Genomic DNA, 27343 nt, shown 5'->3' on the forward strand with positions numbered 1-27343 from the left:
TCTACCCGAAATTAAAAACTGCCATAAGCAGAATGCGACTCACTCCGGACAAAAACATGCACTACCAAAATGTCTCCGAAAGCAAAAATAAATATTGAATGATATGAGAAAACCTAATCTAATTAAAAATAGATCAAACGAATCAATGAAAATAGTTGTTACTTTCTTATTGTCTAATGTCAGTATCTTATTTCCAAAATGTAAAAATAAAATGATTATAAAAATAAGTTAGTATAAATTATAATAAAATAATAATTATATAAATAATATTATAATTGATAAAATTATTATAAAGTCTTTTCTGAACAGATCAAACCAAACACCCTATTTTATAACTATATTAATCTGAGTTGTTTCTTCATTTTTGCAATCATGATAATGTTATTTGGAATCTGAGAATGATTGGGTAACATATAATATTTTCAAGATGCATTTCATTATCAGTAGTCTAAAATTCTGACTTACTGATGGATGTTTTAGTCCTGGATTAAATAAATAAATATAAATGGTCATTAGATATTAATGGTTTTAAGGAAAAGATCACACTGTTTACGAAAGCAAGCACAGTCCTTTTTTACAGCTACGAAAAGGAAAGAAAATTCCAGTTTTCAATAAAATCACCACCTGATTTTCATCCATTGACCAACCTGAATTTCTTATATTTGCCAAATATGCTGAAAATACTTCAGAACAGTCTTGAATAATATAAATCATCAAATCATCAGTTTTTAATTTTTTTACCACAGAATACTTCATGATGCTGCTGGTGTTTTATAATGCATAACCGGCATACTTTATGCTAACATAAATAAAATTCTAAATGTTAAACATAGAATGCCAGATGTAATTGGTTCATGTAAATTTGTGTTCAACTGAAGAACCATTTCTTTTTTACTATAGGTTTTTAGCTAACTACTATGAAGCAGCATGAAGAAATCTTGGTATGTATTACACCGACACAAGAGATCTTGGTGCGTATTACATTGATAAATAAAAAGAGCATATGCTGAAATGAGTATAGAATTTACAACAAAAAGTTTGGTACGATAAGGCTGCACAACTACCTAGCATAAGCATACACATGCATGTGTTCTACAAAGCTATTTTTATTAAAGGCTAAATGGCACCTTAAAAAAGATAGACACGGGAAAGATAATTTCATTGAAATAATAATTTGTCATTACGAAACCCTGAACAAAAATGTGGAGCTCAGTATGGACACTGTGCATTATGCCCTCCCGACTATAATATTTTAATTTCCATACCAGTGTCTTTTTGCAGTGCTTGTGTGATGAAAGCTATTTCTGCTTTTTTCTAGATCAGACAACATATAGAATTACTCCACACTATTGATGCATTTCTCATAGATAAAGAATATCAATACCTCACTGTTGTATCCCTGAATCTTTGTGGTTGACAGAATGTCCTATTCTCAAAAGATGTAAAATGCATCCGCCAAAAGTCTATGTAAACATCTCACCCCAATCCACCCTTACTTAAACATCTTGCCTTATACAATCAAAAGTCGTTAATCCGGACTCGTCGGGACTTCGATTCTGGATTATCGATTTTTCCGGATTATAGATCATCAGTTTAAATCTCGTAAGATGGCATGCAGAAATTCTAAAATTAAAAATATGAAACCTTAATTTATGAAATAAAGAACAATTATAATCTAAAGGGTATCAAAATTTACAAAAAAAAAAAAGCTTAATATTTATTTGTTTACTTTATTAAACATTTCTTTCAATGTAAGTTGTTTTAAGTTGCTTCGTTTTATGTGATAATACTTTCTTTTTAATTCTATAAACAGACACAATTTCTTGTTCAGTTACAAAGTTCCGCTGTTCAAGTCCCGTTAATTGTTGTGCCGAGAATACTGACTAACTTGTCAATCGAAATTTTTTCGTTTTCACTAACCTCTCTGTCACATTCTTCATGTCTTTATCCATTTTTTTGCAGCAATTCCACTTTTTGTTTGATGGACATCGAAACATACTTTTGTTTTGTACGATCCTTTGGGAGCTCCAGAATCAGAAACTCTATTTGACATAATCGAAAGTTCAAGTTTATTTTTATAAAATTGCTCTTACAGTCTGCAAATAATAATAAGCCGGATCCAATTCGAAGATTAAGGAACAACACAATCATCAACATTAATTGAAACAAATAATTAGATAATTTTAGATTATACTGTCTGTTATACATGCGCATGCGAAAACGCATTCTGCGCTTGCGCACACGCATATGCGCAGTGGTAAAAGGTCTTACGCGCACGAGTAAACACCTATGGGCATGTGTCAACGTGGCACATGCCAAGAAAGTTTTTAGCTTTGAGGTCCGGATTATAGATCATTCCGGATTATGGGTGTCCGAATTAACGACTTTTGACTGTACCTCCTATGAATATCTGCAAAAACTTTGCAATATTACCTGCAATCGGGGCTTAAATTGTGCCGGTGCTTCTCAGTTTTTAACCTTCCAGCATGCACATATGCACAAAATTTACGACAAATTCAGATTTGCATTGCATTTCCATCACACTAACATAAGAACTTTTACTTATATTTGAATGCCGATATCATTGGTATTTTGCAATGAGATTAATATTTTATTTCTTAACAAATTTATTATCAATATTCACTCATTTCTGTCATTTTTCGTGCCCAAAACGGTAAAATAATGGATTACGTAAAAAATACGACATGCGAGTGCTGGAAGGTTACGATACATTACAATTCTAGCTGGAATGCACTAGATAAAATAAACTCCAAATAGCTCTAAATAAAATAAACTCCATTACTTCTTTTTATAAAACTAAACCACAATTAAAAAAAAAAGTTTGTAATTCGTAATGTTTTACTTTAACAATAAGTTAGACCTTGCAATACTCTGTTTCCCTAAGATACAAATTCATGAGAACATGAGACATTCAAGGAAAATATGCTCGCTCACATGTGGAAATCATTCCGTTTAAGAAGTGCATTAAATTTACGAGAAGTTGTTCAGGAATGCATAAATTTCTCATCATGCCATCCTATCTAGAATTTTGTTATCGATGGTTCATGTTCGTTATTCTCGCAGGAAGGGAAATTTATGTTCGTCAAGTGACGCATAATGGAGTGAAATACTGAGATAAATTGCTCAAAAGCACCCTATACTATTGTCTTCTCACAGTATCCACTAATGTATCCAAATATGAGGGGCAAAAAGTGTCACCAGCAACTTTACATTAGTTCTTAGAAGTCGGATTCATTACTCTTTTTGCCCGACACACATTCTGCTTCATAGCTATAATTATATCAGCAGGAGAACATAGTCAAAGAGAACACTCACTCTTTCACCATGATTCCCCGGCAACTCTTCAGTGTTCCTTAGCCGCTCATATCCATTTAAAATGTCTTTCACACCCTCAATCTGTTTCACAATGTTTTTACCATTATCTGTATTCTCATCAGTGATAATTTACACATATTTAATTTTTGTGCTGGTAAAAGAACATTTTTTAACCTATGATCCCTTGAAATAATGTATTATATTGTACACAAAATGTATTTATTTCTTTTCTTACTTGGCCTTTGGAGGATTAGAGTGATTAATTAAAATCCATTACTTTCCATATATACAAAACAATATGAAGTATATTTTGCTTTACTTTATGGATTCCTACAGTATGTAACAGCCTTGAGGATACTTCATTTTACTTTTGCTTAAATTTCAGGCGCACATATTAATCTTTAGTATTTTTTTCTGTAACCCCTCAACTGCAGCGGGCGTATATATACACCTTGCTCAGCTGATGTGTTAACTGCCCTGGGCGTATATATATGCCCTTCTGAAATACTATCATTTGCTTTGGGCTGCTACCAGTAAAATTATTCGCAAAGCTTTGGAATGCAACACCACAATGACCTTGACAGAGTATGAAAAGGAAGATATTATTTCAGAGGAATTGGAAAGGGGGATGTTTCTGAAATGGTGAAAGTAATGCCTGTGCAGTATTTGTGATTTTTTTTTTTAGATTGAAACTTTTTTTTTCTTTTCTTTTCTTTTTTTTTTTTTTTAATTCTGTGTCTTCCGTTTTTGTTTACTGTTTGTAGTAGGTGCCAGTAATGAAGAAAGATATAATGGATGTTTCAAACCTACTATCTTTTTTGAATTATTTTTTTATGAACTGTTCATGCTTCATATTCTTACTAAAACTAACCATTTTGTAGACGAGTATGTGAACCAACACCCTGCAAAAGAAAAACAAAGAACAAAATCGTGGCATTCAACCAGTTCAAAAGAAATACGTTATTTTTAGGTATATTGATTTCACAAGGTATAACACTGAAACCTGATATTATACTTTACTGGTCTAAAAATAAATTGATCGAAACTGCACTTTTGGAGATCTTTTTATTATACTTGTGCTCTAAACATTAAATTCTGTTCTTTCATTTTTTCTTTTATTTATTTTGTTAAAGTAAACAGTTTTTAGAAAGTAAAACTTGCACTTATTTTTCCCCTAATATATCACACAACTACGTGCACCTGTGTGAAAAATGGTGGCACTGGGGAGTTTACCTTGTACGTTTTCTGCTGCAGTTAAGGGGTTAAACGCAAGGTTTGGAATAATTATAAATGGTCATTACTAAAAATTTAACTTTATGGATAAAATTTGATGTTCAAAATATAGTTGGTGTGAAGGTGAATAAAATTAAAAATTTTGTTTAAAAATATAATGATTAGTTTTTGCATTTCTGTTGAAAAATTATTTAAGATAAATATTTTTATTCAGATATGAAGATCAATATCGATTAGCTGAACGAAAAGCATATAACATAATAACAAGAAATGTGAAATTTATTATTTTTAGTATTTACCCATCTTTTACTCTTTGTAACTTACCATATTTTTAATTTTCTCATATCACATTTGTTTCACGACTGATTTAATTTTTATAATATATTTGTTACTTATTTAATTGATTATTTATCTGCTTATAATTTATTTAACAGCAATTAATAACGTATTTTACATTTTATTCAACTTTAATTTCTTGTAATTTAGTTTTTGAATTTATTATTATTGTGTTCATACAGTTTTTATATGTCATTCCTAACAGGTTAATGTAGTGCTCTGGCACTTCCGATTTTAGAAATTAAGCCTTGCCTGCAAATGGTTTTAGCATCTCTGACTGAATATTCATCATCTTCTGACATTGTTCTTCTTTGGCAATCACCATTTATCTTTCTAACAGTAGCTCTTGCTGTTTTAAAGGATTTCTATGCATGGGCTTGTCAATATTGCTTTCCTCTAGGTTTCATAACTAATTCAGTTACCCCACATTTTACATCACTGATGGAACACTAAACTCTCTTTGAAAAGTTAATGATGTGGTATTCAGGGCTGCCATGAAGTGATATCAATGATCTAGGTTCTTTTTCAAAATACTTTTACTGGATATCAATAAACTTCATCTTTTTGAAGTTCTGAGTTAACATGTTTAGCAATTTCTTTTTAGTTCGCATTCAAAAGATGCAAACGAGACAAAAATAGTAAAATTTACTCATCAGGTGGGAGTTGGTCATTTTCGCTATTTTTTTAAATAACATTCCCGAACTATTAACCAACAAGAACTCGCACCAGGCATGACATGCCCGATCCAATGAATGAAAATTCAACATTTTTGTTACTTTTTCCTTATCAGATTTGGGGGGGGGGACTAGTTCAGCTCTAAAAATAAATTTTGAGAAACAGGTGTCGGGGGTATGTCGTACATGTGCTAGTCCTCGCATCAATCAGATCTTTCCTTTTTTTCTCAGTTTTTTAATTATGACAAAGAAAATGAATATTTTTGACACTTTATCGAGACTGTTTCTAGTGATAGTGTCTGATGATAGTGTTGCCTCTGCGGATGAAGAATACTGTAGTAATCACGATTCTTTTACTGAAATTGAGACAGAAACAGAAGATGAAATTTCACTGTCAACAATTGATTTTTATATTGGTAAAGATAAAGTTACAAAATGGCAGAAGAAAAAATACCGGCAAAATGTCAAGAAGCCTTCAAGGAATAGAATTAGCAAGCTCCCAGGTAATACAGCTTACTCAAGAGATGTCGCTTCTCCCATAGATGCATGGAATAATCTATTTGATAGCAACTTGCTAAATATGATGGTACAAACATTTATATCGAATCAATTCAAGATTTTACTCGAGAGTGAGATGGAAAAAAAAAAAAAAAAAAAAAAAGACGAAATCAAAATCAAAGCATTTCTTGGATTTACGCCAGGTTGGTTCTGCATATTCACAAATAAGCCAAACATATTGAATTAATCACATTTGCTACCAAAACATATCATGCCGCGTTTCTGCACGCTAGCAATAACAGCACAGGCAAGAGGAAGACTAACTCAAAAGAATCAGTTCATTTCACTTGAGAAAAAGTACAGTTTAGTTGCAGCACAGCTATACATGAAAAAGATAAACAGTTAATATTTAATTTAAAAATTCGTTGCATGGTTGCTGCATACTCCCCTCCCAGTGTCAACGAAATCTTGCAGGGAAATGAACATGATGCCCAAAACGTGTAGTCTTGGGTTGCACCTTTGTTGCAGGCTTTCGGTTTAGCACTCTTTTATTTCAACCCGGGGATTCCACGAAATCGCTCGCAGCATACGGGGATTCCCTGAAATATTATGCAGCAATAGGTTTCAAATACATATCCGAAAGAGTGTACTTGTATTTCTTGTTTGGTGCGGTATCGTACAGACATATTTTGAAGGGGTAAATGTGGAAGATATCGAAGAAATAATTCAAGAAGCAGCGGCTAGTCTTTCTAATGATGAGCTCAAGGAATTAACTGAACAAGAAGAAAACAAAAATGTTGACAGCAGTGATTCAGAAGAAGAGCAAAAAGAACTTTCGATGGCGTTTGTAAAAAGGAGTTTGTCTACCATAACTGAAATAATGGATCAATTCATTGAAAATGATCCGAATTTTGACAGGAGCTCAAAAGTAAGGCATGGTGTAAGAGATGCTCTATCCGTTTATGAAGAACTTTTAAGAGAACAACGCAAAAGAAAAAGGCAAACAACATTAGATGCTTTTGTCACAAAAAGGCAGAACACTGAAAACGCGGAAGGCTAACTAAATATGACTGACTGAGAATTTTATTTGTTTTTTTTAAGAATATTCGTTTTGTTATTTATATTTTGTTTTTATTTTTGCAAGAAATAATAATGTGGTATTAATTTGGGCTTTAAGAAATAAATGTTTGGTTTTATTTTTATTAAAAAAACATACTTTTTAAATTTAATACCTAACCAATTTCCTAGCCATCTTCCCCTAACCCCAATATTTACATGTAAAGATAGCCTCGTTTAGCGCTGTTTCACATTACACTCTACTTTTATGGAACGTATCCCCGGCGTTAAGCGGGTTCTTACTGTATTCACAAATAAGCTAAACATATTCAATTAATCACATTTATTTACAATTACATAGCGAAAGAAAAGAACATGCTACCAAAACATATCGCGCCACGTTTCTGTACGCTAGCAATAACAGCACAGGCACGAGGAAGACTAACTCACAAGAATCAGTTCACTTCACTTGATGAAAAGTAGAGTTTAGTTGCAGCACTGTTATACATGAAAAAGATAAACAGTTAATATTTAATTTAAAATTTCGTTACATGGTTGCTGCATACTCCCCTCCCAGTGTCAATGAAATCTTACAGGGAAATGAAGATGACGCCCAAAATGTTTAGTCTTGTGTTGCACCTTTGTTGCAGGCTGTGCTGAAGTTGTAATATCAGATAGACTATGATTTGATAGAATATCTGGGTTATTGGCAAATTATGTACCACAGTGCCCTGCAAACTGCGAGGTGAAGTTGGTGGTGGAGCAATTGGTTTATGCCCATTCAGAACATAAGCTGGCTTTACACGATCAATGGATACAGGTACAGTTTTGCCATTTATGTCTAGGTAAGAGACCTTCTCTGTTCTACGAATAACTAAAAACGGTCCATCATAAGGAGGTTGAAGTGGGCATCTCACCATATCATGACGAAGAAAAACATGGGTAGAAGTTGCTAAATCACGGTGTATAAAGGTTTTGCTATCACCATAGGTCTTGAGTGGTATGGGATGAAGTGTTTGCATATGTGCACGTAAGTGGCTGACAAAATCCGTGGAGTCAGCTGATTGTTGAGCAGGAGCCAGGAACTCCCCAGGCAGACGAATGGTGGTGTGAAAAACAAAATCTGCTGGTGTGCAACCCAAATCTTCTTTCAAAGCAGCTCGAAAACCAAGAAGGTTCACAGGAAGGATTTCAGTCCACCGCTCACTGTCATGGCACTTGATAGCAGTCTTAAGAGGTCGATGCAATTCCTCTATTAACCCATTCGACTGGGGGTGGTAACTAGTTGTCCTGGATCTTTGAATTCCCAAGTGATGAGTGAGAGAGCGAAAAAGTGAAGCTTCAAACTAGCATCCTTGGTCAGTTGTCACAGTAGAGGGCGCTCCATACGTGGAAAACCAGCATGTGAAAAATGCTTCTGCAACAGTTTCAGAAGAGATATCCTTGAGTGGTTGAGCTTCTGGCCATCGAGAGAAACGGTCAATTAAAGTCAAGTAGTAAGAATAACCATTTGAGGGAGGGAGAGGGCCTATAGGGTCCAAATGAACATGGTCAAATCTTTGGGAAGGCTCCTTAAAACTTGCCAAAGTTGCTTTTGTATGCCTATGAATTTTAGCATTTTGACATGGGATGCAACATTTGGTCCATTCAGCTATATCTGATAACATTTTAGGTCAGACAAATCGTGACCACACAATGTGTTGTGTTCTGCGTACACCAGGGTGAGCCATTTTGTGTAATATGGCAAAAACATCCTGGCGAAACTGAGTTGGGACATAGGGATAAACTCTGCCTGTTGATACATCACAGAATAGATCAATGTTTGATTCTGGGAGAGTAATTTTTTTTAACTGCATTTATGTGTCCGATGACAGTAAGGATTTCAACTCATCATCCAATGTTTGTGCTGTAGCTATTTTAGAATAATCAACTGATGCAGGAAGAATTAAGGCAGCTATATGGGACATGACATCTGCAAGAATATTCTCAGGCCCTGAAATGTGCTGTATATTAGTTGTGAATTGCGAGATGAAATATACATGAGCACTTGTCATTCTTTTGATAGAAAGCATATATCAGAGGCTTATGATCAGTAAAGAGGACAAACATTCTAGCCTCCAACATATGTCTGAAATAACAAATGGATGCATAAGCAGCAAGGAGCTCCCTGTCATAAGCACTGTACCGAGTTTCTGCTGTACTAAGCTTCCTCGAGAAGAAACCTAAGGGCTGCAATTTGGAGTCCACAACCTGATGCAATGCACCACCAATGGCATGATCAGATGCATCTACATGCAAAGCAAGTGGGGCAGTTGCAGAAGGATGGGCAAGTAACGTGGCATTAGCTAGTGCTTGTTTGCATTTGTTAAAAGCCTCAGTTGCAAGTGGAGTCCAAATAATTGGTTTCTTCGAATTTTTCTTGCCAGAAGATCCCTTTAAAATGTCGCTTAACAAGGCCTGGTTGTCTGCTGCATGAGGCAAAAACGTAAGATAGAAATTAATTAGGCCTAGAAACTTATGCAAATTACCAATAGTTTCAGGCAACTGAAAATCTAGGACTGCTTGGACTTATATTTTGCAAGGGTTTAACCCCTTCAGGGCTTATATGGTGACCAAGAAACTCCAGCTCAGTAACACCAAACACACATTTTGAAACACTTAACTTGAGACCATAAGTACTCAGTCTTTGAAATATAGCATGTACGTGCTTCTTATGCTCCACTGCATCATTTGAAAACATAGTATATCATCAAGATAAACATAACAAAATGTGAGACACCTTAGGACCTCGTGCAGAAAGCGCATGAAAGTTTGGGGTGCATTCACTAAGCCAAAACACAGATGAGTATACTCGTAGAGACTCATGGGGTTGCCACTGCTGTTTTAGGAATGTCAGCATCTGCAATAGGAATTTGGTGAAATGCTTTAAAAATGTCTACTTTTGAGAAAATGGATTTACCATAGAGTGAATGAGCAAAGTCTTGCAGGTACGAAATTGGATAACTATCAAATTCAGTGACAGAATTTAGCCTGTGGTAATCTCCAACCAGATGAACTGCAGAATCCTGCTTAGGGACTACATGCAATGGTGAACTCCATGGACTCTTGGAAGGACGGAATATCCCTTGATCCAGGAGGAATTCGAACTCAGATTTCACTGCTTCGTGCCGCTTGGGATGGAGTCGTCTCAGTTTTGAAGTCGCAGGCTGTCCACGGCTCAAGATATGATGCACTGTATTATGAGGAACAGTCTTTTTAATTAGAGTAGGATTTGTTATATCTGGAAACTCGGAAAGCAAGGAGTCATAATCTGAATTAACAGAAACAGTGACAATAGAAGGTTGGCTTTTGTGAGCAACATTGCCATAAGTAAACAATGAAGTTTCGGGATTTATAAGACACTGCCGTTTCAAATCAACAAGAAGATTAAAATGTTTCAAAAAGTCAGCACCGATGATAGGAGAAGTTACATCAGCAATCACAAATGTCCATGAGAAGGGTTTCCGGAGACCCAAGTCCAACTGTCTGTGCACAAATCCATATGCAGGAATTTTAGAATTGTTCGCAGAAAAAAAGGCAAATGTTTCACAACAATTTCTCTTATCTTTAGGAGAAGGAGGTAACACTGAGATCTTACTACCAGAATCAATCAAAAATTTTTGGCCAGTCTTCCTGTTGTGAAGAAGTAACTAACTGGGCTTTTTGGATACTTCTGTCATCCCAGCTATGACGAAGAGGTTTTCCTGCTGTTGATACACGCAAGGCTTAGGACATTTGCATGCCTTATCACCAAAATGGTTATGATAGAAACACACATTACTGGAAGTATTACCTTTCCTGGAACGAGAGGTTGAGCTACTCCAGAACCTAGTTGTCGTTCGAGCACGGGAAAGTTCAGAAACTTGGCGTGAAAGTTCTTCGATATGCCTGGCTAGGGTTTCAGTTGTGATGCCATAGGAATCCAAGGACGTTCCAGCTGCAGAAGTAGCACAGATTGCACCTGGTTGAACAACCTCAGTGACTTAACCAGCTATAATTGCTAGCTGATCAAGAGTTCCAGAAAAAGAGACAAAACTGGATATGGGCTCGCATCCGTTGCATCCATAAATTTTGCAAAAAGTCATCATTTAGCTGTTTCCCAGATACCTCTTTCATTTTCTGTAGGAGATGATTAGGCCGTTCATCCCCCAACTGAAGTTCAGTGACGTGTTTTTCAATTTTCTGGTGTTCAGAATCTTCAAATTCAGTGATGAGTCTCTTGGACAGTTTTTTATATTTGTCAGAGTCCGAACGGTTTAGTACGATATCCGAGATGTGTGACAGAGTTTCCGCATCTATATTCACTATAAGAGCAGAAAATTTCATTTCATCACTTGTAATTCCACTGTAAATGAAGGCACTGTCACACTGTGCGATCCAAAACCGCATGTTAGCTTTCCAGAAAGGTGGAATGTGAAGTGCAACTTTCGCTACTTGGCTCTGCTGATCGGGGTGGAGGCATCGCTAGTATGTGGAAATAGTTCAGGAGAGCAGAAACAAAATAATCGTAATTATCCAGAAAGCGAAGTCGCCACAGTGGGATAGGCTTAACACAGCAAGGCTTAGCAAAGCATGTGACCAATTAACTTATTTTTCGTCCATAGGTCACCAATTACGGCAGGTTGGTTCTGTATACAGTAAGACCCCGCTTAACGCTGTTTTGTTTAGCGCTGTTTCGGTTTAGCACTCTTTTATTTCAACCCGGGGATTCCACGAAATCGCTCGCAGCATACGGGGATTCCCTGAAATATTATGCAGCGATAGGTTTCAAATACATATCCGAAAGAGTGTACTTGTATTTCTTGTTTGGTGCGGTATCGTACAGACATATTTTGAAGGGGTAAATGTGGAAGATATCGAAGAAATAATTCAAGAAGCAGCGGCTAGTCTTTCTAATGATGAGCTCAAGGAATTAACTGAACAAGAAGAAAACAAAAATGTTGACAGCAGTGATTCAGAAGAAGAGCAAAAAGAACTTTCGATGGCGTTTGTAAAAAGGAGTTTGTCTACCATAACTGAAATAATGGATCAATTCATTGAAAATGATCCGAATTTTGACAGGAGCTCAAAAGTAAGGCATGGTGTAAGAGATGCTCTATCCGTTTATGAAGAACTTTTAAGAGAACAACGCAAAAGAAAAAGGCAAACAACATTAGATGCTTTTGTCACAAAAAGGCAGAACACTGAAAACGCGGAAGGCTAACTAAATATGACTGACTGAGAATTTTATTTGTTTTTTTTAAGAATATTCGTTTTGTTATTTATATTTTGTTTTTATTTTTGCAAGAAATAATAATGTGGTATTAATTTGGGCTTTAAGAAATAAATGTTTGGTTTTATTTTTATTAAAAAAACATACTTTTTAAATTTAATACCTAACCAATTTCCTAGCCATCTTCCCCTAACCCCAATATTTACATGTAAAGATAGCCTCGTTTAGCGCTGTTTCACATTACACTCTACTTTTATGGAACGTATCCCCGGCGTTAAGCGGGTTCTTACTGTATTCACAAATAAGCTAAACATATTCAATTAATCACATTTATTTACAATTACATAGCGAAAGAAAAGAACATGCTACCAAAACATATCGCGCCACGTTTCTGTACGCTAGCAATAACAGCACAGGCACGAGGAAGACTAACTCACAAGAATCAGTTCACTTCACTTGATGAAAAGTAGAGTTTAGTTGCAGCACTGTTATACATGAAAAAGATAAACAGTTAATATTTAATTTAAAATTTCGTTACATGGTTGCTGCATACTCCCCTCCCAGTGTCAATGAAATCTTACAGGGAAATGAAGATGACGCCCAAAATGTTTAGTCTTGTGTTGCACCTTTGTTGCAGGCTGTGCTGAAGTTGTAATATCAGATGGATTATGATTTGATAGAGTATCTGGGTTATTGGCAAATTATGTACCACAGTGCCCTGCAAACTGCGAGGTAAAGTTGGTGGTGAACATAAGCTGGCTTTACACGATCAATGGATACAGGTACAGTTTTCCTATTTATGTCTAGGTAAAAGACCTTCTCTGTTCTACGAACAACTAAAAATGGTTTATCATAAGGAGGTTGAAACGGGCGTCTCACCAATTCTGACAATTTTTTTAAAGAGCTTTATTTGCCATTTTGTCAAATAAGCAAAGAACGAATTTCTAAATATACTATATTAAATTAGCAACAGCCAGATTACAAAAAATATTTACATAGTAAAATTAAACAACAAATTACAGAAAGATGTTAAGATATGATCCCATTAAAAAAAACATGCAAGCAGAACAACGAGAAGGCAAAATATATTGAAAAATGGAAAAGGAGTACTAAAGCATCTGCTATATGGACAAATATCAATAACTTAACAATGATAAATATTTAGGTGGGCATTTATTCAAAAATTAAAATTTGCTTTCTCCAGTATTCAGTGAAATGGTAAATTTTTTATAATGACACTGAAGTCAGATTAGAAAGTTAATCATTTGAAATATATTAAAAGTATGCGTTTAGTCTATATTTTAGGGTGCTCCTTCGCTTATCGGCAAGCTGCAGTGTCACTTATCACCCAAATTGTTGTTTCATTTATGATAACCTGAGTAGTTGAAACCCTATTATGAGGTGACTGGTTGCGGTCAATTTGACTGATGGGGAAAATATTTGCAAGGGCTTATTCTGCGTTGGATGTCAGTTAGGAAGCACATTGATTATTTTGTGCTGTAACACTGTAAAATGGCTGTATGTGATGAGATTACTCTGAAGTTTTTGCACGATTTGGAACGAAAGGGATAAAAGCATTAATTGACTGGTGTGTAAATGAAGGTTTACTTGGTAGTCATTATAAGTGTGCTGTTTGTATGAAGGAATGTATGAAGGTTGAACGGAAAGGTCATTCAGATGGCTTTGAATGGGTTTGTCGCAAGAAAGGTTCATGCAAGAAATGCTACCGACAGTCGAGCACTACGAAGGATATTTTAGACTTCAATTTTTGTAAATTTACGTGGTGTATACATATTTTAGTTGAGATAATTTTAGAAAGTTTTCAGATGCTGTTAATTTTGTGTGCCATAGACTAAAGACACAGAAATTTCTAATTATGACAAGTTGATATTTCCTTTTTGTAGTGCATACATGCATGTGCAATAACATGCATTTCCTTTTTTATGTGACATACATGCATGTGCAATAACATGTATTTCCTTTTTTATGTGATTTCATTGTGCGATTTAAAATGCAGTTTACTGAGCTTCGATTGGCTACAAATTTTGTTCAATTTTGGTGATGAGTAACTTTGTTTTAACATTATACGACACCTTTTTTTAAGTGAAAATAGATCGATGTGTACATGGACAAAGTCAAGGGAGTGCTGGATGGCGAGTTGTGCAATTCTCTGATTTTTTTTTTTTTTTGAAAATATATTGATGTGTACATGGACATCGCGTTTGTGCAATTCTCTGACTTGTTATTTTGGTTTTGTGTAGTGGCCATCTTGAAATTGTGCCTTGCTGGCCAATAGCCAAAAATTGCCAAGGGGCACCCTAAAATATATTTTAACCACATATGCATTTGCATGCTTATGATGCTGCCAACCTAGAAACATGAAAACCTGGGAGATTCTTGCGCGAAAAATTAGGTGTTTCCGAGATATTTTCATGCTGCGTACCGATGCCATTTCAAAAACTAAAACTGACTTAAATCCACTTTATAAATGATTTAGGTTATCGAACCCCATAAAATGCAATTCTAGGTAAAATTGTGGTACTATTCCATTTTGAGGACCATAAAAAATAGCCAAACTATTGTTGATGCCAGTGCTGCCAAAAATAATTGCAGCAACCCAAACGTAAGAAAGGAAGTATAATAGTAAATAACTATCTAAAGATTATTGTTTTAATTTATATGAAAAGATAATTTCATATAATGCTTTTTTATTATTATAATTTATCTAAAAATGGTAAACATAATTGAATGGAAGCATAACAGTAAATAACTATTTTAGATCAGCATTATAAATTATATAAAAAATGGCTAAACATAACTGAATGATTCCTGCATCGCTATTTCGCTACCGAGTTATCGCTAAAGCATTATTTCATCTCATTGGTTGTTCAAACATAATTTTCTATAATGAATAATGCCTTTTCTTTGAAAAAATTCTATTGCAGACTTTTTGTCATGGGCAATTCCCATATTGGTAAATCCATAGGATATCAAAAAGGGATTTAAAAATTGAACTAGTATTTCGATGGTGTCTTAATATAGAACTATTTTAACTTACGCAATCTGAAATCGGCGCGTACGCTAGATATGGTGTGCTGTAAATGGGCACGTTTGCTAGATTTGGTGCTTTTGCGCACACATTTTTGCTGCAATTTTTTACGGTCCTCAAAACGGAACAGTACCAAAATATTTAATTAGATATTCTAAATTTTACGTTCTTCAACTAATTTCATTTTGTAAATTTCTTCTTTTTTACTTTCAATGTCCTGAGTAGCAAAGAATTTTTTTTTTTTTTTTATCAGAGTATTTTAAAATACAATGAAAATAAAATTAATAATTAATGTGCAAAAACATAACACTTTACTATCTGTTCATGTAAACCAAAACTAAGCACAATTAATAACCGATTAAACATTGGTTGAACCTTCACAAGAAGCTCTACAAATGTCTACAGTAGATTAACATAATTCTGATCAAATAAAATTTAACAAGAAAAATTATGCTGATCATCAATAGGAGTAGGGAACCAGAATTTGGAAAACTTTACATTAATTCAATAAATGGTGAATCTTTACCAATAAATTTCATTGTTTACTGGTAAACATTTTCCTTAATGATTATAGGAAATAAAACTGAGGATTAAGGCTTAAAAATGTAAAAAAAACCGGAAATTTGGTATCTACTTGGATATATGGTGAAAACCGGTAGAGTTGGCAGCTATGTTATACGAATAAAAATTTTGGAACATCTGGCAATAAGTTATTTAAATTTAAATAACTAATATACAAGTTTGAGCAATACGATGGAAAAAAACACATTGGAACTATAATTTTCAAAAGAGAGCAGTATAACACACATCACAGTCAATATTTTAACCTATATAAAATTCAATTTGGAAATATATTTCCCTAGGTGTTGGTGAGTTAACAGATAAACCATGAGATTATAACAGAACTAGGTACATTTCTGGTTCAGGGAAAAGGAAAATGTTTACAATATGCAAGTAATGCTAGAAACCAGCATCGGTCTTCAAAATTTACCGAAGTTAAATATTTATTCACAGCGAAATGAGATTCAGAGAACTTTTAGGAAAAAGGAAGCATTAAATCTTATAACTACATGTATTAATAAAGCAAAACTTCGCACTGCAGCCTATTTCTATTACAATGCTACAAAGAATTTTTGTTTACAAACCGCATAATACTCACATGATATATTAGGAATATAGAACAATGACGTATAACAACCTTTAACCTCAGACCTTTCAAGTCATACCCGACTAAACAATACCATAAAGCAATTTCGGAAGACAATACCTCAACAACAGCGTCTTTCATAGAATGACAGGCGCACTTCGAATCTATGCAGTAATCTGGATGCGGTTAAAATATCAGCTGCAATGCTTTTTAGATGTACGGTTGCAGTTATTTCAATAAACTTTTTGTTCAGATAAAATTCACCAGGCAAACGCCACAGAGCTAAAATAAACATCTGCAAACCCACTCTAGATCACATGTGTTACCAGCATCGGCGAGCAATACGTCTCTTGCTTAAGCTCCGAGCTGGCTGTTGTAAGCTGTAATTTGATGCTGTCATCATTCAGCACGGGGTAGGGAGAGTGGAGAATCCTCTCTCAGTTAGTGAAAGATTTGGTGCTATTAGGTTTCAGTGAAGATAAGCTGTGTTGGGTAGGGTATAATCTTAATGCTGGGGAATGGAATTATGGGGAGTCCCTGTTTATCTTTTGGAGGAGGGGATTTATGCTGCGTGTCGAGTAAGTTGCAATGTTCGATTAAAGTGTCGAAATTTATTTCAAAGTTTTATAAAGGCATTGTTTGATTCTGTTTATTAAGAATTTGGAGAGTGTTATTTCTTATACATCACAATGCGCTAGTTATTTATTGAAGGCTTTCATTTTGTAGGATTCTAATTTTCAAAACAACCATTCGTTCTTCTCATAGCCCTTAGTGCTTGCTTTTCATCTAAGTTTGTTAAAACAATAAACTTCAGTGCCGAAGAGCCCGAGTTCGAATCCCAGAGAAGGCATGAATGTTTGTAAATGTATAGTGTCGGTGCGGCGTAGCGGCATTCTAAATATGCGGCGAGCCGAAAGTCCTGTCGTGTGGTTTGGTCGAAGGGGAGAGGGGTGGGAGACCCTCGGACCCGTCGCCCCGGGGTGCTCTCCATCAAAATGATGTGCGGAACTGAGCTAAATCGCACTCTCACCTGAAAGGTGTTCAAGGCTGTTGCCAACGGCAGGAATAATCAGCGGCGTAGCTAGGGTTTTCAGCGCCCGGGGACAACTGAAGATTTTGCGACCCTTTCTGTGTGCTACGAATGGAAAACATTTCATTCTAAAATTTAGTACCATGAATTTGGCGCCCCCTGGATGCTGCGCCCGGGGACATCTGTCCCCCCTTGCCCCACCCTAGCTACGTGTCTGGGACTAATCTAGCGCTCCTTGCCACGAGGAATGCCGTGGGCTGGGGCTGACTACACCGGACAAGGGAGCATAAGCAACAACAACAACAAAAGAATGAAAGGCGAAACCTGGCGCAACATCATAGCAATTTTTAAGTAGTATCAGTGTACGAACAAAGCTCATGAGAGAAAAGAAAGTATCACTGATATGGAAGATATTTCTAGATTTCTCTAAGAATAGAGAAAAATTTCTCGTTTTCATCTCACTACACCCTCTCGGGAATCGCCGAATTACTTGTCAAGTAATTGCATGCATTTGGCATTTACAAGAATGATTATTAATTTTTCGCCATCATTTAAAAGCACTCTTTTTTTAAAATTTGATCAGATGGGGGAAATGTCTAATTTTTAAGACATGGTGCTGTAATGATCGCAACCTATCATATTAAAGTTGAAGCAGTTAATCGGTGCCAGACTATTTGAGTAGAAAGTATCCAGACTTGGTTAATAGTTCCACATGGCTAAATTGCGGAGCACTTATACACTGACAAGAACACAGTAATAAGTGGGTGGACACGCAAATTTTACCATAGGTTGTCCAAGTATAATCCTACTTCAGGATTTACTTGAGCATCCATCTATAGGACATACCTTGGGGGAAATCGAAAATTTCTTCTCTGTTGCTAACTATTACTGAGACTTACCAACCCCAAACGGAAGGGGGAACGAAGGTCGCATCCGATCACTCTAAAATGAGAGCACTTACTCAAGGCGAAAATACTCGAAAATAATGGCTAAGTAGAAATTATTTAGACCTACATCTGCGGATATCGCAGTTGGTAGAAAGGATGTTTACGAAAACGAGACCCTAAGTTTGTCCCTTAAATGATGTCAATGCCACCCAAAAAAATGTGGACTTTTATTGTTGCAAATGTTATCTAGATGTAATGTTCATAGTGTCACAGATTTGACTTGCTAAATGATGAATGAATTTGCGCTCCGACTTCAAGTAAGTGAGTGGGTAAGTGTGTTTAGAAGGTAACATCTTAACAATTACATAACTTTGAGAATTTTTTGACTTGAAACATGAGAACTATTTTTGACTGACGTCTTTTGCGGATATTAAATACAAAAATTATTTAAGTCTCCATAACTTTAATAGCATATAGGAAAGCAAATTGCAGTTGTCTGCCTAAATTAAAGGATACATTCGTGGAGGAGGAAGTTGGCTGATATTCCCGTTACACATACGAAATGTCATAAAAATAAGCAGTCAGGTTCCGGGAACCAAGCCAAAGCCAAATTACCAGTGTTCAGCGACCATATCCGCTCGGCTTCTGGTAGAATCAAAAGTATAAGTATAAGAGAATGACAGAAAAAGTCACGAGAAAGTGCCTACCCGTGTGATGAATTCAAAGAGTCTGTTTTAGCCAGCAGCATAATAGACTGATACTTATATCTGAGGTTCATAACTGATTTAGTAGTAGCAATGATGTAAATTGTTAAAAAAGGAAAGGTACATCAAGAGAGTTTGGAGTGCTGGAGAGATATAAGATAGTCGTTTGCTCATGCAGAATACATATTCAGGTGTGACTCATCAGAAAAAGTACGGTTAGCATAACTAATTTAAGTCAGAATTTCTCTAGCCCTATTTGAACCTTTAAACGATTTATCACTCATGACAGCAGTTATTACAGAAATAAAGCTACGGTTTGCAGGGGCTTAACACAAATTTAAGATGCTAATAACATACATGAAATTTTATTTTAATTTACTGCGTTCTGAACTTGGACCAAAAAAATAAATAAATAAATAAATAAATAAAACGTTGTCAGTTTTGACCTATTCGGAAATTTTTGTAAACTCTGAAGAAGGTGGGTAATTAAATTAAGTATCAACAAATTCTGTATTTCTAAGCATAATATATATATATATTATAAATAATACCATAATATATTATATAATAATTTATGGTTTAGTAAATTACTGACTATATTATCCCCTTTGAAAATAAAGTAGTTAAGTTAGAATGCTATTGAAATTAATTTACTCATTAGCATATATATTTAAATTTGAATTATTAAAATAGAAGAAATAAAAAGCGAAGATGTAACCAATAAACTAAGTAATTATCGCTATTGACCGGAAAATGGTTGACTTTTCAAGGGGGGAAAACTAATTTCAATCAATTAGCAATAATTAATAGATGCGAATATGTTTCGTCTTTTTCTCAAGTAAGAATCAAGACTGAAAAAGCTGCTGAGTAAGACTCATTTAAAATGATTTAAATTTCTAATTAAGAAGCAGTAAGAAATTGGCGGTTCTGTTTAACTTGAAATAATTATTATAAGAGTGAGTTTTATCTCCTTACTTAGAAAATTGCTCCCTACACTTTCGCTTTTGATCATATTCAAGCAACGAAAAGTTTGTTTAAACAATAAAACAATAAAGAACTAGTGTACAAAATTATAAGACTAAAATGAAACATTAAAAATGAATGAAATAAAGAAAATTTACATAATATACATTAAAGCCCAGAAATTAACTTCACTTACGTGTTTGCTAGCTGTGATACTCAGACAATATGTCCGTTACTTTCTTCGTACTCAGAATGGAATTCGGAGTTCGATTGGGAATGAAGAACGGAGTTGTTAGTAATACAATAATTAATTAACTACAACGCATTAAAAATATTTGTACAGCTACAATAGATCTAAAAAACAAAATTCTACTACTTATTCAAATTCTTAAAAATAATCAAGCGCCAAATAACTTTATTAAGCTTTGTCATAAAAAAGCAGGCATTAAATACTCTACCTAAAAATCATTTGGCTTATAGGTTTATGATAATTTATTCCTAAACGTTCAAAAGACGGTATATGTTGGGTGACTATTAGTTAAATGATTTGTAAATACTGTAATTACTACAGTAATTGTATATAACGTAAAAATCGTTTATTCTGGTATCTTTCTTGCTTTTAATAGCAAAATAGGCCTATTTCAAGCTTCTGAGTCTGCTTAGTAGCTCTTTAATATAAAAAGGGGAAAAAATGGAAATCAAAATTTTAACTTTATTATCTCTTCTTTTTAATTTGTTAGTTCTCGTTTCTGTTCTAAAAATAGTAGCTGCTCGTAATAAATTTCTCTAAACTGGCATTTCAATCTTATACCATCTTACATTACTCTTGTGTAACACTAATTATGCAGTTACATATGTAACGCTTGAGCCGGTATTCATATTAAATTCTGCAAATGAAAATCCAAATTAGTGGGTAAGAATAAAGAGGAACTTTAATTTTACTTATAGAGTTATTAGGTTATTTTGATGCAGGAGATATGAAAAATGAGCAATGCCCCTCGTTGGGACTCGAACCTGAACCTCTCGAATAAGCGCCGAGTGTGCTGCTTTTACACCACGAAGGCATGCAGAAAGAAGGGAGAAAATAACCTTATATACTAAGGTTCATATTTTAATCTGCGCATTTCCTCTGCCGCTTCACTTTGCTGCTAATGTCGCGTGTTCATCTGTCTTTTTTTTCCGCCAATTATAAATATGCTAAACGTTATTTATATGTGTGGACCACAGCGTCACGCCATCATTCTGAATTAGGTCTTCTTCCTGGACACTTTGCATTATTTTCCCGTGTATCTGTCTTGCTAGCCTATTGTCCGCTGTTCCTCTTTCGGACGGGAGCTCCAAAGACTTGCTTATTACACCTTCCGCCTTAAAAAGAACATTTGTTCATACATTTAGACTTTTGGAAACATCAGTTGTTGAAATTTTCAAGGATGGTCTTTTCTCAGGATGATTTGTGTACACTAATAATATCAGAAATCAGTGATCTCAGAAAGTCCTCTCAAGGGATTGATGGTAAAAAAAAGAGAGGCGGGGGATCCTCGGACCATCCCCGGGGTGTTCTCCCTCAAAATTGGGGTGGAAAGTTTAACAGTTGGCTAAATTCAGCAATACCCCAATTACCTGTGGTACTACGGAGGTGCTGGCCTAGCTTCTACCTGTACCTGTTTCTCTCCAGTTGTAGTGTAACATATAACTACAAGAACAACAGGATCACAATCTATACTATTGATTATAAGGAAAATATTGGAAGAGGCTGCAGTTAGTTAGTGACAATATAGCCAAGCATTCTTGGTATTGTAGACTGGCCAACAGCAATTCCGTCTTTCAGGTGAACCGGTTGGCATTAAGATAGCTATTACTGCTGCCAAATCATTTTTCTCCCCTGCAGTAATTTTAAGCGTAATTAGGCTTATTTTGGAACTGAAAGCATGAAGAATCAGCGATGCTATCGCCGGGTCGCGAACTCAAGCTCATCATATTTCTAGCCGGACATATGCAGGCTCGAGGTTAGGAGGGAAAAAACCTTACATGCTCTCCCTACTTAAAGAGTTCAGCAAACTCCAAATCCAAGTAGTGATGAATTATTGTTCATCTCATTTTGAGTTACTGTAGTGTCTATTAGTAGTGTCTATTAGTAGTTACTGTAGTGTCTATTAGTACCGTAGTGTCTTCAAAGCAGGAAACATGAAAAATCAACACTGCTCCGGCCGGGATTCGAATTCGGGACCTTTCAGTTGCTGGCCGTACGTGCTTCCAATTACATCATGAAAGCACGCAGTAAGGAAAGCGAAAATTCCTTACACACTTTCTCCGATTCTGGTTCCAGCCTTTCAGTTACTGCAGGGAACCGGTACAACACCCCACTCGTCAGATATGCAAAAAAAAGCAACTTCTTGCCTTTGCATTCTTCATATCTGAGTTAAGCTCCTGCTCATCAAGAACAGCGGAGAATAAAAAGCTCGATTGGCTAAATTGGCAGCCAGATATTTGTATGCTTTTCTTAAACGGCCTCTTCTCTCGCCTAATAAAAACCATTTTCTAACGTTTTTTCACAAGTGTCAAGAAAGAACACAGACTAAACTGGGAGCAGTGGCACGCCGTGGACATGAGCACCTTCGTAAAAGACTGCATTACAGAGCCCTCATAAAATATAATAATTTGCAATTAAAAATGCAACACATAAGAAATTTCTATCTGAGGTGAAGTGGGGTAAGTGCAGACTGTTTTTTGTAAATTTTGGAATTTATAACCTATGTATTTTCACTTTGGTATGTAAAATTAGTATGTATATACTTAATGCTGTTCGTATTAAACGCTTTGCACAGTTATTACTATTTAATTCATATTAACTAGGATTCTAAGTTTCATTATGAAATTTCATTTCCGTTGGATACCGTACAAAATGCCAAATAGTTTGCATTTTGCCCCGAATTGCGACAAGACTGTAATTTTGACTTGAAAATGCTTTGAAACCTTGTTTCACGTGCAATGGGACAAGACCAGAAGTATAACAAACTTTCTATTAAATGCTTGGTTGATTTAAGAGAGGAAAACACGTTTATCCTTGCGTGACATCTATGTCGAATAGCTCATAGTAACTTCTAGTAGTTAAACATTCATACTAGTTAAAGAAATTTCTCTCATATTATAATAAAAATAACCGATATACGCACTTGCCCTGTTTACGAATTTACCTAACTCTACCTTATATGTTTTTAAAAAACAATTACCTAAAATACAAATTTTCTTAACTTTTACACAGATATTACAAAATATTTTGCGCTTGTTTTGTAAAATACCATTCATTATTCATTTCCTTTTTATTCCCTTTAGCTGCTACAACGTTCTTAATGAGATCTCTAATGTCAAAAATATCCATATTATCATTTCTTACCGAAATTATTGAAAATGCAATACAAGATTCCTTTGGCATTGCGAATCTCAATTAATTTTTTTCGTTAATTTTAACGTTGAAAATTCCTTTTACAGGTAGATTCTGTTCAGGTAATGTTAAATAAATATGAAGTATTAAATCTATGTCTTGAAATGTATCGTTTAATTTATCTAGTTTAAAATATTGCGAGGAGATTTAATTCCTTCCCCCCTTTTTTATTTTTTTTTTATTTGTATACAAAAAATTTGGCTTTAATTCTTCAAATTAAATTATTTCACATTATTAGCATTTCTATTGTTGCTCAGTGTTAGCTGTAAAGTTTTGCACGCTTTAATTGATCAGTGCAATTTAACCCTCAGCTTATTCTTTAAATTTCTTTATGCTGCGGTTAAATTTAAAATCCTCATTGTAGAGTATCGAATATACAATTCTTTCTGTAACAATCATACGGTAGCATTATGTGCGCGTGTAGAACGTTTTATTTGTCCTCCGAATTAAATTTACATTGTATTACTCTATGAGTAGGCGCACTCTCATTTTATTACTTTTATCATTTATTACTGTTACTCATTTTGTAGAGTCATTAGGTTATTTTTGAAGCAGGAAAGGTGAAAAATGAGCAATGCCCTCGCCGAGACTCGAACCATGGATCTCTGCATACGCGCCGAGTGTGCTGACCTCTACACCCCGAAAGTATGGTAAGAAAGAAAATACCTTATATACTTCCCCTTTTAAAAAGAGACTTTGGATTATGGGACCCAGTCGCCAAATCATGGTGATAGAGAATCATCATCCACCACCTTTTAGTTCGGGCGCCACTGTAGAGACATTAGGTTTTTTTTTTTATTTGAAAGCAGGAGAGATGCAAAATGAGCAATGCTCTCTCCGGGACTCGAAACACAGACCTCTCGATACGCGCCGAGTGTGCTGACCACTACGCCACGAAGGGATGCTAAGAAGGCGGGAGAAATACCTTATAGCTTTACTTCTGTTTTATTTCTGTCCGCCAAATTAAATTCACATCTTTATACTACTGTATGAGTATGCTACTCCCCTCTTATTACCGTTACAAATTTTAGCTGCATTTTTACAGATGCGCTTTCATAGTATATTTATATTGAACTGAACCCAACTTAGCTAATATTGCCGCGATGGCGCACAAGAGTGCAACGTGTCCGATTCGATGAAATAATGTCCGAAGGACGCATAGCATAGTAACAGTCTGGACATTGAAACCCCCAGGGCGAATGGAGGAAGGGAGTAGTATATCTAGTAAATCTTTATACCTTCTTATATATATATATATATGGGATGCCTCCCGTTCCCACTGAAAGTAGCGTATTCATCACTTTTTTGTGCTGGGACCATGCCCTTTAGGAACACAGTCAGTCGTCTTCGAGAGACAGAGTGCCGTAGAGAAAGGACGCTAGTAAAAAAGCAAGATGGCAGGCTGTGCGTAGATAGCCTCATAATTCAGTCTCGCTCAAATTCAATTACTTAGTGGCAATATTTGTATCATGAAGAAGGTGCTAGATGTTACAGACTCTAAATGTGAGTACAGGCGTCAGGCATGATCGCATCTACTTCTGCTTTTACCCTGTCATGTCTCAAACACCCATTGTACATAAATTTCAACAAATGTGTGTGTCTACAAGCTGAATTTCTTCCTTAAGAATCTTAGAAGACACTCACATGTAACCATGTACTATTATGCTGATGTAATAGGCATTTGTAATTTGTAATGTTTATAAAGTTAAGACCTGCAGCACTTTTATTTCTTTCTTTCTTTTTTTTACTCTTTAACATAGCATTATAGTGTCTAATCTGCTACCTCGGTGCCAGATATTTACATTTTCTTTGCTGGGATGATACTCAAATTCTGCGCTGCGTCGTCTGGGTCGAAAGTTTGGTTGGCGGTGCAAAATGCCACGTATATGAAATCTATATATGCTTCGCTCGTTTTTTAATTACTGAGAGAAAAAAGTACATCAACATGACATTTTTCGTAATAATTATGTTTATATGAATATTGAATAATGACAGTTAATGTGTCATTTTGGCGTAAACTAGCGAATATTCTGAATAACCAAATCTAAATAATTATGCCTTTCATGCATACAAGGAAAATGATTGCGCATTCTTCCAAACAGTCAGGAAATGTATCATATTGTATCATATTAAGAAACAAATGATCGATGATTTTTTAACACTCTTGAAGAGAGAAATAAATACATAAAAAACCAAAATTCACTGAAGTGCATCATAGCAAAGGAAAACTGTTCTGAGTGCCTAAAGCGACAAGGACAGCATACATTTTAGAACCTTTGCGAAGACTCGATGCCACTGCAAACTTATAAACTTCGTAGAATGTGAAGATATTTAAAAAAAATATGTTTGAAGTTTTAGTTAAATTCAGGAAAAAATAGATAGTATAAGATTATGCTTGATGCTCATACGCATTTTTGCTGATAAACGAATATATAGACTTTTAGAAATTATTCACGTATTTCCTATTTTGGTTGCGTATTCGTAAGTAAGGAAAACATTTTGTAGTGAGCATTTGTAACGCACGAAATGGATTGGAAAAAATAAAAATTAGTAATTATTTTAATAGTTAACTTGGACTAAAGTTTCACGGTATTAAAATTAACTAAGATTAAAGAAAAGTACATGTATAAATTAATTTAATAGTAAGTTACGAATATTTTCTTTTGCGTAGAATGTAGCTCAGATTTACTAGTTTAATAAAAAGGAGATTAAAAACCCGTGTTGACTGGATTAAAGTCTCGTTACCTAAACACCAATATCAGAGAAAATTAAGTTCGCTTGTCTTTCAAACCTATGATTTAAAGTTTCTTATTTAAAGTGCTGATGAATCTTCGAAACATACAACAAATTTATAAAGTCAACTAAAAATTGAGTGTAAAGTCTGATTCGGAGCACTTAAAATATAGCACTTAAATAAAATACTTGAAAATTCAATGACTTGCAGCCATAAAAAAGGCGTAAAAGCAGATAACATTTTCTAAGTATCCAAGATATTATGGGTAAGAAATTTCTTTCTCAAGAAATCCAATTTTTCTGAAGTATGATGATATTAGTTACCTTTAAGATTTGTGCTTCAAATTTAGTTGTTATGCAGGAAAAAATTACTAAAGGTTTAAATGAAGGTACTCATAATAGGTGTTTCAAAATAAATGCATGGAATTTCAGGAAATATTCACAAATTTTTCTAACGCGACTGTAATTTTGATGCGTCAATGGTATTTTCTGACTTGAGTAAATGATACGAAATGCAATCGGAAGCGAATATTGCAAACATTTCACTGTAAACCCATAATTCTAGCTATAAAATTTAATTTTTAATTAAACGATGGATGCAAGAAATCAGATGATATATCCTGATCATGTGAAACATAAAAAAGAATTTTTATGTTTTATAAATTCAGAAATTATTAATGATTTTTTAAGAATGCAATGTAGAAATGTTTTTAGTATAACAGTAGTGAAAATATGAATGATTAAGAAATGCCGCATGTGAATGATTTTACTGAATGTGTTAATTTCAAAATTAGATTTTAATATGTATAGTAGGGAAAATGATAAGATTCTTCCTTAAAGTTAAATGAATGAAAAGTCTTTTATCTGATGACTTCTATCAAAACGATGATAAAGTATGTAACAGAAAAAAAAAAAAAAAAAGTTCACTACCTTTTCTTCGTAGATTTTTTAAAAAATTTACATATATATTTTTAATGTTTTACATCATAATCCAAGCTTTACGA

General features: G+C 34.7%; 1 protein-coding gene across 2 annotated transcripts in view; it reads right to left on the bottom strand.

The window, feature by feature from the left end:
• LOC118184705 (uncharacterized) overlaps positions 1-16892 on the bottom strand; it is a 28514-nt gene extending 11622 nt beyond the window's left edge. Inside the window, exon 1 of one of the 2 annotated variants that reach the window (XM_085808989.1) lies at positions 16701-16892. The gene's annotated coding sequence lies outside the window, so the exon portion shown is untranslated. Of the gene's footprint in view, positions 1-16592 lie in introns of both variants that reach the window. The other variant, XM_085808988.1, reaches the window with a different exon arrangement.
• Between the last annotated feature and the right edge of the window lie 10451 nt (positions 16893-27343).

Source organism: Stegodyphus dumicola, chromosome X2, assembly GCF_044657685.1.
Source record: "Stegodyphus dumicola isolate Sdum_Otavi_A_Nest chromosome X2, ASM4465768v1".
NCBI lineage: Eukaryota > Metazoa > Arthropoda > Arachnida > Araneae > Eresidae > Stegodyphus > Stegodyphus dumicola.